Source organism: Opisthocomus hoazin, chromosome 10, assembly GCF_030867145.1.
Source record: "Opisthocomus hoazin isolate bOpiHoa1 chromosome 10, bOpiHoa1.hap1, whole genome shotgun sequence".
NCBI classification, from domain to species: domain Eukaryota; kingdom Metazoa; phylum Chordata; class Aves; order Opisthocomiformes; family Opisthocomidae; genus Opisthocomus; species Opisthocomus hoazin.
This window is the reverse complement of record NC_134423.1, coordinates 25,362,415-25,374,177: the sequence shown is the minus strand read 5'-3', so window position 1 is coordinate 25,374,177 and position 11,763 is coordinate 25,362,415. Positions and strand designations below refer to the sequence as shown.

The 11,763-nt window shown below is 48.7% G+C and overlaps 1 protein-coding gene across 12 annotated transcripts in view; it reads left to right on the top strand.

The window, feature by feature from the left end:
• The first annotated feature begins 505 nt into the window (after window positions 1-505).
• The window catches only part of AKAP13 (A-kinase anchoring protein 13), a 232,238-nt gene continuing 220,980 nt past the window's right edge, over window positions 506-11,763 (top strand). For 9 of the 12 annotated variants that reach the window (XM_075432212.1, XM_075432207.1, XM_075432214.1 and 6 more), the window contains exon 1: window positions 517-581. The gene's annotated coding sequence lies outside the window, so the exon portion shown is untranslated. Of the gene's footprint in view, window positions 606-11,763 lie in introns of all 12 variants that reach the window. The other 3 variants (XM_075432217.1, XM_075432205.1, XM_075432206.1) reach the window with 2 other exon arrangements.

Sequence of the window (11,763 nt, the reverse complement as noted above, 5' to 3'; positions counted from 1 at the left end):
GGATTCTGTGAACGCAACCCCGGCCAGAACCAGCCAGAGTTCAGCGCCTGGGAAAGAAGCACCCCCCTCAGAAAAAAATCCACCCGCAGCGGCAGCAGTTGCCCGTGTCCTCTCACCCCGGCAGCGCAGCACCAACGCCTGTGGGATCTCCCACAGCGGCTGAGGAAAACCGGGAGAGGGCAAGCGGGCGGGAGCAGCGCCCAGGTGACGGGCGAGGAACCCGCGGCTCCCGGGCCCTTCCCCGCCGGCCCTCGCCCTTCTCCTCCCGGCAGACGGGGGACGCGCGGCTCAAACTCATCCCGCAGGACCTTCCCGCACCGCCATGCAGACACCACCACCCCCACCCCCCCCGCCCGCTCCCCGGGGGCGGCCCCGCGCGGCGGGCGCATGCGGGCTGGCGGCGCGGGGCGGGGGCGGGCGCTGCTCAGGTCGCGCGGTGGCAGCCCCCGGCCCGCCTCCTTCCCGCCCGCCCAGCGCCCGGCCCGGCCGCCTCGCCCCCCCCCTCCCTCCCCGTCCCCGTCCCTCTCCCTTCCCTCCCGGCCCCGCTGCCAGGGGCGAAGCCGCCCGCCGTGCCCCCCGCGGTGAGTCCGCCCCGCCGGAGTTGGGTGAGGAGGGGGGGGAAGTTTGGGGAGGCCCCAGCGCGGGCAGGGGGGAGCCCGGGGGGGGGGGGGGGTCTCCTTGAGGGGGGGCTGCGGGAGCCCCCCGCCCCTTCCCGCGTCCGCGCACGCTTCCTCGGGGCTTTTTCTCCGCCAACTTGGCGTGGAGCCGCTCCGGGCGGCCCCTCTCCTTCGCGTGTCTTTATTCTCCCTCCTTTTATTCTTGTTATTATTTTGTAAAAACTCATTTCTGTGTGTTTTCTCGCGCGGCTGCTCCCCGCCGCTATTGTCTGCGGGTCGGGGCCGGGCGCGGCCCCCATGCTGCGGGGGGGGGGGGGGGAGGGGAGCGTGTCCCGAGTGGGTGCGGGGACCCACGCACCTCCCGGCCGGCCGGGCCCCCCCTCTGCTATTGAAATGATTGATACCCTGATGGGGGGCGGGGGGGGGGGGGGGCGGCGGGGAGCCCTCCCCCCCCGCGCCTCGCTGACGCAACTTTATGCCTCAGTTTATTGCAAAGAAAATAACCCGGGCTTTCTGTCGGGGTCTGCCAAGCGAGGGGCCCGCGTGGGTGTTCCTGTGGGAGCTGGGGGGGGTGGGGGATCGCGGCCGTGGGGCCCGCTGCGTGCCCCGGCTCCGTCGTGCGGAGCTGCGATGGGTGCGTTGGTGGTTTTATCCTTCTCAAACAGAGACGTTCTTCTTTCGAAGCGAGTGCAGGAGTTTCTGGACAAGGATGGCGAAAGAGTCGTTGTTTCTTAGCTTGTAAGTTTGTCGGAGTTTATTAATCCACCCGCTGCGACCGTGGTGTGTCCCCGCAAGTCGTGTGAAGGAGTCGGGATTAGCCGAGGTCGGTTTTGCTGAGCGCTGCAGCTGGTTCTGCTCCAGTGTCCTTCACGGGGCTTCACATCAGCCGGAGCTCAGAAGTGGAAAAAAGTGATTTTTAAAAGTTTTTTTTTTTGAGGAGAGTGCTGTACCGGTTCTGTGGTGGATGGCCAGCCAGGGACTCACGAAAGAGGTTAGAAACGCTGTGCTGGTGTAGGACAGCTGGCCGCTGTGGTGTTCCCCCTGATCTTTGTCAGCCGTTAAACTTGAGGTGCTCATGGAGATATGCGATGTGGTAGAAATATGTAAAGCATGTTGCTTCAGAGCAGAGTTTAGACAGTTGGTCTGAGATCCGCGAGTGTCTTGTGTGCTGGGAGTTTTGGCTAATGTAATCTAATCGGTTTTAAAGGGCCAAGCTACGTGATTTCTGTTGGTGGTGACTCTCTTCAGTTTAAAATCTGTCCCTCGCTGGGTGTGGTTTGCACGTTTTGCACACCCGTGCTGAGCTATTGCAGAATTGCAAAGGTGAATCAAGTTCCACGTAGTTCCTTAAAGGTAAGGTACTAATGATTCAGTTAGTGCTGTGTTAGAGGAGGTGTATTTTTATACATAGATACCTTAGTAGTGGGAGTGGGTTGACGCTAACCTCATAACATCCGTGCCTGTGGGTAGAAGCCGGTGTCTGTACTAGAGGAGCAATCGCTCAGAAGATGCTTTGCCGTGCTTTGGGACGCTCTGCTCCAGGCTGTCACCTGCCACGGTGACAACATCTTGCGTGGACACTTGGGGCTGGCTTGTTCTGTGAGGTAGTGGTGTTTTTTTTTAATTACCCTGATAGCAGGGTAAGGGTGCGTTAAGCAAGGTGAGGATCAGCTGGGTATATGCTGTCTCTTGGCAGGAGTTCAAGCATGGACCTATCTTACGTGCTTGTGGGTTGAGCCTGGTGCGTCTCCCGTCTGTCCTTCCGGCGCTGCCTGGTGCTGGGCAGACAGGCTGGCCTGGGGCTGTTGCTAGAAGGGCACGGGTGTGGAGTTCTGCAGGACAGATGGGTTCTGTGGGTCGCCTGCATGAGGAGTCTCCCGCAGATGGGATGCGCCATGCGGCTGTTCCAGCCTGCATCTCCTGCCCTGCGCCCGCGGCCAAGGGATGGCCGGCATAGCCCGAGAGGTGAGGACATTCGGAGTAACAGAGCCCAGCCAGGGACTGCAGCCAGAGAGAAAGGCAGGAGCTCGGTGGCCCTGATTTACAGCTTCGCAGCATCAAAGGAGGAGAACACAGTTAAGAAGTCAAAGCTTCTCATGGAACCAGAGCTCTGCCAGGTACCGTCTGATGATGGATGTTTTTAAACACAGTCTGTGCAGGGAAGCTTGGAGACTCAGGCTAATGCAGAGCTCGCTACTAATCTCTCAGCAGGATATACTCCTGAGTAAGCTGTGTTCTGGTCTAGGGTACACTCCTGTGCTGAGAGGGGGATTAAGTACTGCTAAAGGAATCTGGTTATTCTATCCAAAGCGTGAATTAAGGCAGCGGTCAATAAATTATACTAGAGGAAAAAAAAACATTGGTAGTTCTGTTGATGGTATGCACATGTTCCTGTGTTACAAAGGCAGTGGGTGCTTTCGTATAATTTTCTGCTGGCATAAGAAGTTTTAATAGATAGCTACTTCACAGAAAAAATTGTTAGTGGAAGTTGTCGTGCCTGCTGCACCTATTTCTTTCCCACTCTGTTTCCAGGACACCAAGATACCGCTCTTTTCTGCCTGGTGTTCGGTGGTGATCCACTCACCTGTAAAGCAGTCCTTGAAGAGGCTTGGAAGCTTTTCTAGCTGGTTATCTCTGCAATCTACTTTAGTGCTATTAAATCTTATTTCTATAGGGGTTCCCCACACTGGCGATAACTAGCCTGAAGTAAACTAAACCGCATAGCTGATTGGTATGGAGGAACTATTTGGTTTTGGTTTTGCTCTACTGGCGGAAGGCAGTATTAGTCCAGGAGGCCGTAGAGGTACGCTGTGCCTTCCCTGAATGATCGTGGCCCCATGTTTTACCAGCCTCCTGGACAGGGAGTTGGCAGTTTGTCTGGTTTCCAGCCGGAGGATAACATAAGCAGCATCCTATCTGCAGGCACGCGAAAGGCTGGATGTGGGAAGCCGGGGTGGGAAGCACCTTGCAGCCCGCAGCTTGCGATTGCTGGGTGCTGCTTGGTGCCAAGTGCTGATGGGCTTGCTTGCATTGATCACCTGCGCGATAGATAAAGGTGATGAGTGGCTTTCTGAAGCACCCGATAGCTTTGGGCGTAGGTACAGTCCTGCTTTGCTGCTGTGGGGTTTGCCACGGGGGATATAATCCAGTTGGGAGCCTGGGTCGGGGCTGGCGTGTGCCACCTGAACAGTCATTTCCAGGAAGCGCCACGCTTTTTCTGAAGCAAAACTTGTTGTTGGGGTGTTTGATACAATGAGATTTTTATGAATAGCTTAGTCATGCTTCACTTTTTTTCTCCTCTAAAACAGCTGTCGTCAGTCTTGCTGTGGGGAGGGAGTCAGCCGCTGCTTGTGCTTGCTGAACAGTCAGACGCTTCAGTCGTGGTGTTGCAGCCTGGCGTTGCACTTCTTAGTTGCTTCTGGAAACGAAGCCGTGGATGTGGCATAATGTCTTCTTTTTGTTTATTTATTTTCTAAACCTGCCTTTCTCCCTTGCAAATGACCTTTATGCAGATCTAGAAGGCAAGGCACATCACTGGGAGTTAGCTGGTTAGTTACTTTGGTTAGCGATAAGAAAACACGATGGCAGCGCTCCAGGCAGAGCAGCTACGCCAGGAACTTGTTGCTGCAGTGAAGCTATACAGATCTTTTTTGAAAAGATATATCTCTATATATTTATGGCCCTTTGTCACGGAAACAGGGTGACTCCATGGTTGATGTCTACAGAAATACCCTGCGACGCCACAGATCCTGTAAACAGTTTAATGCCCGTCCAGAGAGTGCTGGTGGAAGCATACAGTAGGTAAAACTTTTTCAGTGTCGTCCTAAACTCGAACTGTAATTTTGTAATCTCTTTTGTGTGTCGGTGCAGGCACAAGCAGCCTCTTCCAGTTCCCCAGCTGGGCCATGCTGGGATTTGTGGGTCTGTTCAGCAAACCAGACTGGGAAATGGATTCCAGTTAAGAATACATATTTTTTTTTCTTCTGTGCAATTCATACCTTGGATCAGTTCAGCAAAAAAGTTCATTCTTTACCTGGATCAGTTCCCTGACTGGTGTCCTGTCGTGGTCTCATGAGCAGCTGCTACAGCAAAGGCTCCGGTGCTTCCATCAGGAGAAACACTCTGGGAGCTGCACCCGTGGAGGTGCTTTTCCGATTGCCAAGCAGGCATTTGACTGTGGTGCCCGTCCCTGTTTTGTAGCATGTGAAGACGACAAGGGAGATAGATGTGTTTCTAAGATAAGCCAGTGAGTTAGAAGTCGAAGTGTTTCCTTCTGAAGTTCCCCAAGACTGTAATTATTTCTATCTAGAGTGAAGATGTATCTTCTCTGCAAAAATAATCCCTGCATTTTTTTAGTCTTTTCTTTATTTTCTTTATAACCATTTTAGGTATGCTTCTAAGTTGTGGAGGAACAGGGGAAGTAAGTGTAATCACAAAAATTTTTAAGCAGTCAACAGTCCTTAAAAAGTATGCGGTGTGGTATCTTGCAAAAAGTAAGCTTTAATTCTGTTGTAACTGTAATGGATCGTGTGCTGTGACATGGTCAGGCAGTCTAACAAGACTATTTTGTATATATTTAAAAAAAAAAAGCCCTAGAAATCATGTGCTGGAGAGTTTATTGGGTGATTTTTATTATGCATGTGAAAAAGCTAAACTCCTTGCTGGCATAGCGATGCCATTCTCGCAGTCCCAACGCTGAACTTAGTGTAACAAAGGCGCATTGGGAGCTTCTCAAATATTGCTCATGGGATTGGAGTAAGCATAAGGAAAAACATAGTCCTCAAACTACCATCAGCAGCTCCTGCAGCTCCTGCAGCACTTGTGTCGAAGGTTTGAAATATGGTATATTCCAAGCATGTTTGGTGCCTCTGGGCAGCCTCCTGTGGGGTTTCTCAATGCTGCAAGGACTCCTGGTGGTATGGACCTTGTGGGCTTCCATAGTTTGTAGAGGACCTTGATTTTGGCTTTGGCTGCAGCATCCAGAATGGTGCTTTTTCACCATTTTCAACATTAACTTGTAATTCTATAGCAGGGGTTCATTCGGCAAAGTTAATCCTCCTTGACCACTTGTATTTTCTTTGAATCTCTTTCCTCTTCATAAGGACTGGGAATTCACTTTTGTATTTCTTGAAAATGATCCAATCTCTTAATTAATTTTTTTTTTTTTTGTGATTCCGTAAATTGTTCATAATAAATTATTCTCCCACCTGGCTGCTCTTCTCTTTCCAAAACCAGTGATAATTTTTTAATCAGTAGATACGGCAACTGAACTGTCACAGTTTTCTTATATGTTTGATCCTTGCATGACGTCACCTTTTGATTTTCTTGGAAATTGTGGGATGGCAACTGATCGCTTCTGTCAGTGAGTTGGATCCTCTCTGAGATGCTACTTAAAATGTATGAGCGCAGGTAGTTGCAACTGATCCATTGTATCTTAGTTTCAAGCACTTGTGAAATTTTCTAACAGACCATGCAAAATGTTTAGTATTTGCCAGAGAAGCTTCTGGCTGCTTCTAGTCTTGTTTAGTGTATTTTTCTTACTTCGTTCAGGTGGCTAGTCTACCTTCCACAAAAGTCACTACCCTTTAGTCTTTTTGTGGAACTGTTTTTAACTTCATGTTACATTTGCAAACTTATGTTTGCAAAACACACAGTGAGAAATTTCCCCAAGTTGTTGTTTGATGTGAGATGTTACTTACAGTGTGACAGCACAGCTGAGATGAGCCTGATCCAGTGTGAAAGAAAGAGTTTAAGGATTTTCTTCTGTAGCAGCAACTTCGGGTTTTAGTTCTGAGTGGGAGCGACAATAAAGTAAGTGATGAATTACTTATTTAAGTACAAGGCTGAATTTTGGCGAGACTGAATCTCCATGAGCAGAATTTAAGGTGATTGCCTTAAAGCAGAAGGGTGTATATGGCTTGATGATGATGTTCAAAACTTCGTGTTGAGAGAAACTACCCGATGTGTCATGTTTGGATCCCCTGTGCTTTTTATCACCCCTGACTAAGGCAAACTGAGGCAGTAAGTTATGTTAAAACCTGTGACGTACTTTGTAGCTTCATCTAAATTGTGTCTTAGGTGTCTGGCAAAGTTACTTGGGAAAGTAAATCTCTTTTCCAACATGTCTCTGCCCCCAGTGGTGTAGCTGCTTGGTGAGTCTGAACGCTGCAGTTAGTAAAACCATTACAAACAAGGATTTTGGCACGGAGCAGCTGTTCTAAACTGGACCGCCTTCAGACTCAAACTACTGACTCACCCTTTCTTTTTCCATGGATTAACACACCTGGCATGTGTCACGCATGGATGCTGGCCGACTCGTGGTGTTCTTGCAGGTATCCCTGTTTTCAGTGTAGGGAAGACCGCAGAGGGGGTGTGAATCTGCACAGCAGCTTCCCCCAGAAGATAAAAACCTCCAAGTGGAAGCTGGTGCTGAGGATGGGTTCGTTCAAAGACTCCTTTCGCCGCGTCCCTGATGCTGGGCTGCCAGAGGGATGCCGCTCTGCTCCTGCCACGTTTCAGGGCAACGCAGAGATGCCGCTTGCGTGAAGTCCCTGCCTTCGGTGCAACCATACGAAAAGCTGTGCTGGGTCAGGCTGTGGTCTGTCTGACCTCGTTGCCTGCCCCATGGCGTTGGTTGTGGGTCTCTGGGGAGGTGCAAGAGCAAGGCGAGCGGCCCACCCGAGTGTCCGTGGGCACGGTGGGGTTCAATACCAGGATGAGTGGCACGCTCGGCTTCCCGGCATGTGTGGCTCTCGACACTCAGCTGAATCTTGAAAGCTGCCGTCAATAGGAAGAGAGGGAAAGTGGGGGATGCCAAGGTGAGAGATTGCTGAAGTGGATGAGAGTCTTGCTCGCTTTGTACACTGATTTCCCTACTGAGTTTCCTCTGGGATGCTGAAGCCTTCGGTCCCAGAATAGTGGCGGGACAATGAATGCTCGGGTGGAGGAAGCAGGTGTTAAAGGAAGGGGGGAAGCGGTTTATGATTTGGGGGGAAGGGGAGACAGGATGGCCAGATTTGACCCTTACACAAAGCAATTTCTTTTGGCACATGAGCTTGTGCACTGCACGCTTCCTAACTGCCAAACCCACAAGTAAGGTGGCAGCAAAACTGGGACTTGCCTTTTTCTTGAGTTAATATCACTTAGTGGGTCAGGTGAGGTGTGAGGCTTACGTGATGGACTTCTGATGGTACGTGATGAATTTTGTTATCTTTTGTTCCCTGCGATCATAAATCTTTCACTGCAGCAACAAGGCTGCAGTACGGACGGCTCTGGACTTCTTGAAGTCTGCACTTTGTACTTGGGGAGTGCTGGTTTTTAATTGTTTTAAAACCAAGCTGGAGATGAACGAGTTGGTGTGACCTAGATTAAAATAGTTTCCGTAGTCTGATCTGGTTTGAGTTGGTGCAGAGGATGATTCAGGAGATGAAAGTAAAACACGCTGGTTCACGTCCTTACGTAGCAGATGTGTTTGCATCTGTAGCCGAAAGACGTCCCATCCAGGGAGCACTGGCAGTGCTTTGTTTCAGTGGGGTTTCCATCCTGTGCAGGAGCTTCTCTTGAACATGGGAGTCAGTTTTTCCATCGCTGGGTGGTTTGCAGCCACTCCACCCATTTTTATGATGAGTGATCATTGTCTGAGAGCACAGTGGAACACAAGAGGTGGTGAGCAAGCCTTTTGTTCCATTAAATGTAAATGTTTATAGTTTCTCTTCTCCTAGCAGCTGTGAGGAAGATAGGTTGTCGCATTTGAGCAGAGAAATAAAGACTAAACCGCTTTTCTATGTACTGTTATAAAAGGAAGCTTTGTGTAATGAACATTAATTTCAGAAGGTCTGGGTGACTCTTGACACTTTTGTGTGATGCAATGCAAAATGTTGCTGCAAATGTTTTTGTTACCTGTAGGTTTTTCTGTGTGAAGTAGTGCAGTTGCCAGCAGGAAAATAAGCATACGTCACCTTCGGGTCCGGTGTGGGAGGGTGCTGGGGGTTATGTTGGTACCCACCGTGCGGCTGCGTGCTGGTGGCTCCGTGGGGTCCTGCTGACTTGGACATGGGAGTGCGAATCCGCTTGTGCAGTGGGGGCTTGGGAGTCTCCAAAATCTGGAGCTACTTTTCCACCCTGGCCAGGGCTACTAATTAATTTTTGACTCAGTCTTTTGGTAATGTAGCCTGAAGAAGGTTGCATGTAGCATGGAGGCTGAGATTTGAGCACTTAACTAGGTTAAAAGTGCTTTTAACGAAGTTAAAAGTACGTTCTTGAGTGGGTGTTTTGGTCGGCTCCTCTTTAAGATGCTGGAGGGGAGTGGGGTGATGGGAGCTGGTCTCTTGGCAGCTGTTTCACAGTTAAAACAGGGCCTCGGTCCCAACTTTCATGAGCCGTGTATTAAGCTAGAAAAAGAACTAGCTCGTTGCTCGAAGAGCTTACAGGCTAAAACTGTGGATAATAAATATGCTTGCATGGATGTTAAGAGGATTAATGTTTGTGAAGTGCATTGAAAGTGGAAGAATTAAAGTAGTACTTAAGTGGTAACTGGCTGCGTGTCACGTACGTCTCGTTAATTTGTTTCTCCCTCCTTCCCGTCAGATTACAAGCAGCATTTGTCAATATATGAAATTCACATGGTAGTATCATGTTTTCCTGCATTTTGGGAATTTTACTCTTACAATTTACTTGTGGGCAGTACCTTTAGGGTGGTAAAATGTTGTCTCCTCAGATGTCATATCTGAAGAAGAGGTACCCTGCTAAACGTGCGGTGCTTCCTTCTGCAGCTGGAATTGGCTCTATTTAGACTGTGGGGTTTAGTGCTTAGACCTCCCTGGTTTTTCCTTTATCAGATTAGCTAGGATTTTGGCAGGACTTTGTGCTGCTTTTTCTTAGCCAATCGACTTGCATGTGAGTGTTCAGTAACTTGCTTGCTTTATAATCTCAAAGTTCAGAAGTCATCAGGCTGTTTGAGACTAATACGAGAACCTGTCCCAGCAACAGCTTACAGTGGGTGCGTAAAAGGAGAACGCTTCAGTAAGCAGAGAGCAAGTTCTGAAATGAAGATTCACGACTACTTGAGGAGGATGGAGGACTTGTGGCAAAGAAAGTGCTTGAAAATGCATGCATCTTCCTGAAATTACAAAACATGCGTGTGCTTTTTTTAGCCTTTATTCACTGGATTGCTTGCGTGGCCCACCCCCTCTGCTATGTCAATTAATACTGAGATGGCAGATAAAAGGCAATCGTACAGTTACTGTACAATTGCATTATATAAAAAGAATGAGCATTTGAAATGCCAAAAAATGATAAAAAGTATCAAGTGAGTGTAAATTTATAATTTTGTTTTAATGCTCTGCTTAGAAGAGTCTTCATTTTTTTTCCTCTCTCCAGGAACTAGTTTGTGAAATATTTTCCAATTTTTACTAAAAAATTGGTCTCATCAGTGCTTCTGGTATAAATTAAAAAAGAATAATACTGTTTGCGTGAATACCTGTGTGTATTTATATGCTGAGAGAAACTTAAGCCATTTTGGAGGAAGCGTGCTTGAAATCTCGTTAAATTTTGTCTTTCGGGAATGCTACATCACTTGGTGTTTGCATTGAAGGAGGTCAGTTGTTTCCCTACAAAGAGTAGGGATTTTTTTGACTCTTAGAGAAGGCTGGATCTGAGCTGCTGGATGACGTGGGAATGAAGAAGGAGACTTGGTTTAGTGTCTGGAAGTCAGAATGAGGAGCGGGGAGCTGTTGCAGCGTGGCTGTGTTAACGTGGCCGTGATGCGCAGCAGAGCACGTTAAGAGATGTAAAACTGTGCCTAGTTCGGACATGTCGCTTCTGGCCAGTTGGCAAAAAAACACCACCCCACACATTCCCATGATGGAAGGGAGAGAAAGAGCTATTGGGATGCTGCTAGATGCGAGCCTAGCAGCAACGGGGAATTTTGGAATACGCCCGAGCTGGGGAATGCAGTGGCGAGCTCTGGGTGTGAGCCTTCCAGCCAGGGAGAGCTGCGGGATGGCAATGGCATGGACCACCCTGCGTGTTGGGAACTAGTTGTGACCTTTGCCTCTTGCTGTGCTTCAGCGTTAGCAAGCCATTCCTCATTCAAGAGCAGACTTTTGGATGTGTCCTGGGCAGTAAGCAGCTGCTGTGAAGGTACAGGAGTAACCCCATTCGCTCACTTCTCCTTGAAGTTAGCAAACGTCAGTTCCTTCTGTAGCGCAGGGTGCTGAACCCCTGGTGCTGGGATGGGGCAGGTCCTGGGGTTAGTTGCCTCGGTCGGTGTCCTTGCCTGCTAAGGAGCACAGGCAGGATCAGAACAGACATTGATTTTTGTTTGCCCCTTTAAATTATCTGTGTCAACTCTCCGATGTCATTCAGAAAGTAAATTTTTTCTAATATGTCCAACCCAGACAAGTGCTTATATATCCAGCAGCCAGGAAATTGAAGAAGTCCTGATCTATTCTTAATTTCTTGTGTTTCCTGTGGTTTTATTGTTTGTGTTACCAGCCCTAATATTTACATACTTTTGAATGAGCTTTTCTTTTTTTGGAAGATACTGCTTTGTTCGTATGCCTTGCAGAACAGGTTCTGCCATTTTTTTTTTCCTAATAACCAAACAACTTACTTTCTCAAAGGAATAGGAGAAAAAAAAAAGGGATGATGATGGGAAACACCAAAGGGAGGTATCTAAGAATAGAATTGTTTTTTGCTGATGATATGATAAGGCTCTAAACTTGTGTCTACCCTTCCAAATGTCCTTGGGCTCTTTGAGAGCTTTGTAAAACTTCTTGCATATCAAATTACATGCTTGTGGGTGCTTTATCTGAATAGCAGATGCATTTACTTAAATGCAGAGGTGCTTCTATGAAAATGCTTGTAAGAACAAAGTTGCACTTCGCACTAAAACCCCGGAGAGTTAGCAGGGCAAGTCAGTGGACTCGGCAGCGTTAATGTTTAAAAGTAGTTCTGGTGGGTGGTGTCCAGCTGTTTGTCTCTGGAAACTGATGTAGACTTTTTTCCTGCGATGCTAGGAAGATTTCGTAGTTATGTTGCCTGCCTTGGTTCTGGGTGTGGAGGAGTGATGGAGCTGATGTTCTTCTGGAGGTCTCTGCCTTGGTACATCAGCTGGGCTTCTTTTCCATGGATATTTGGTTTCCTC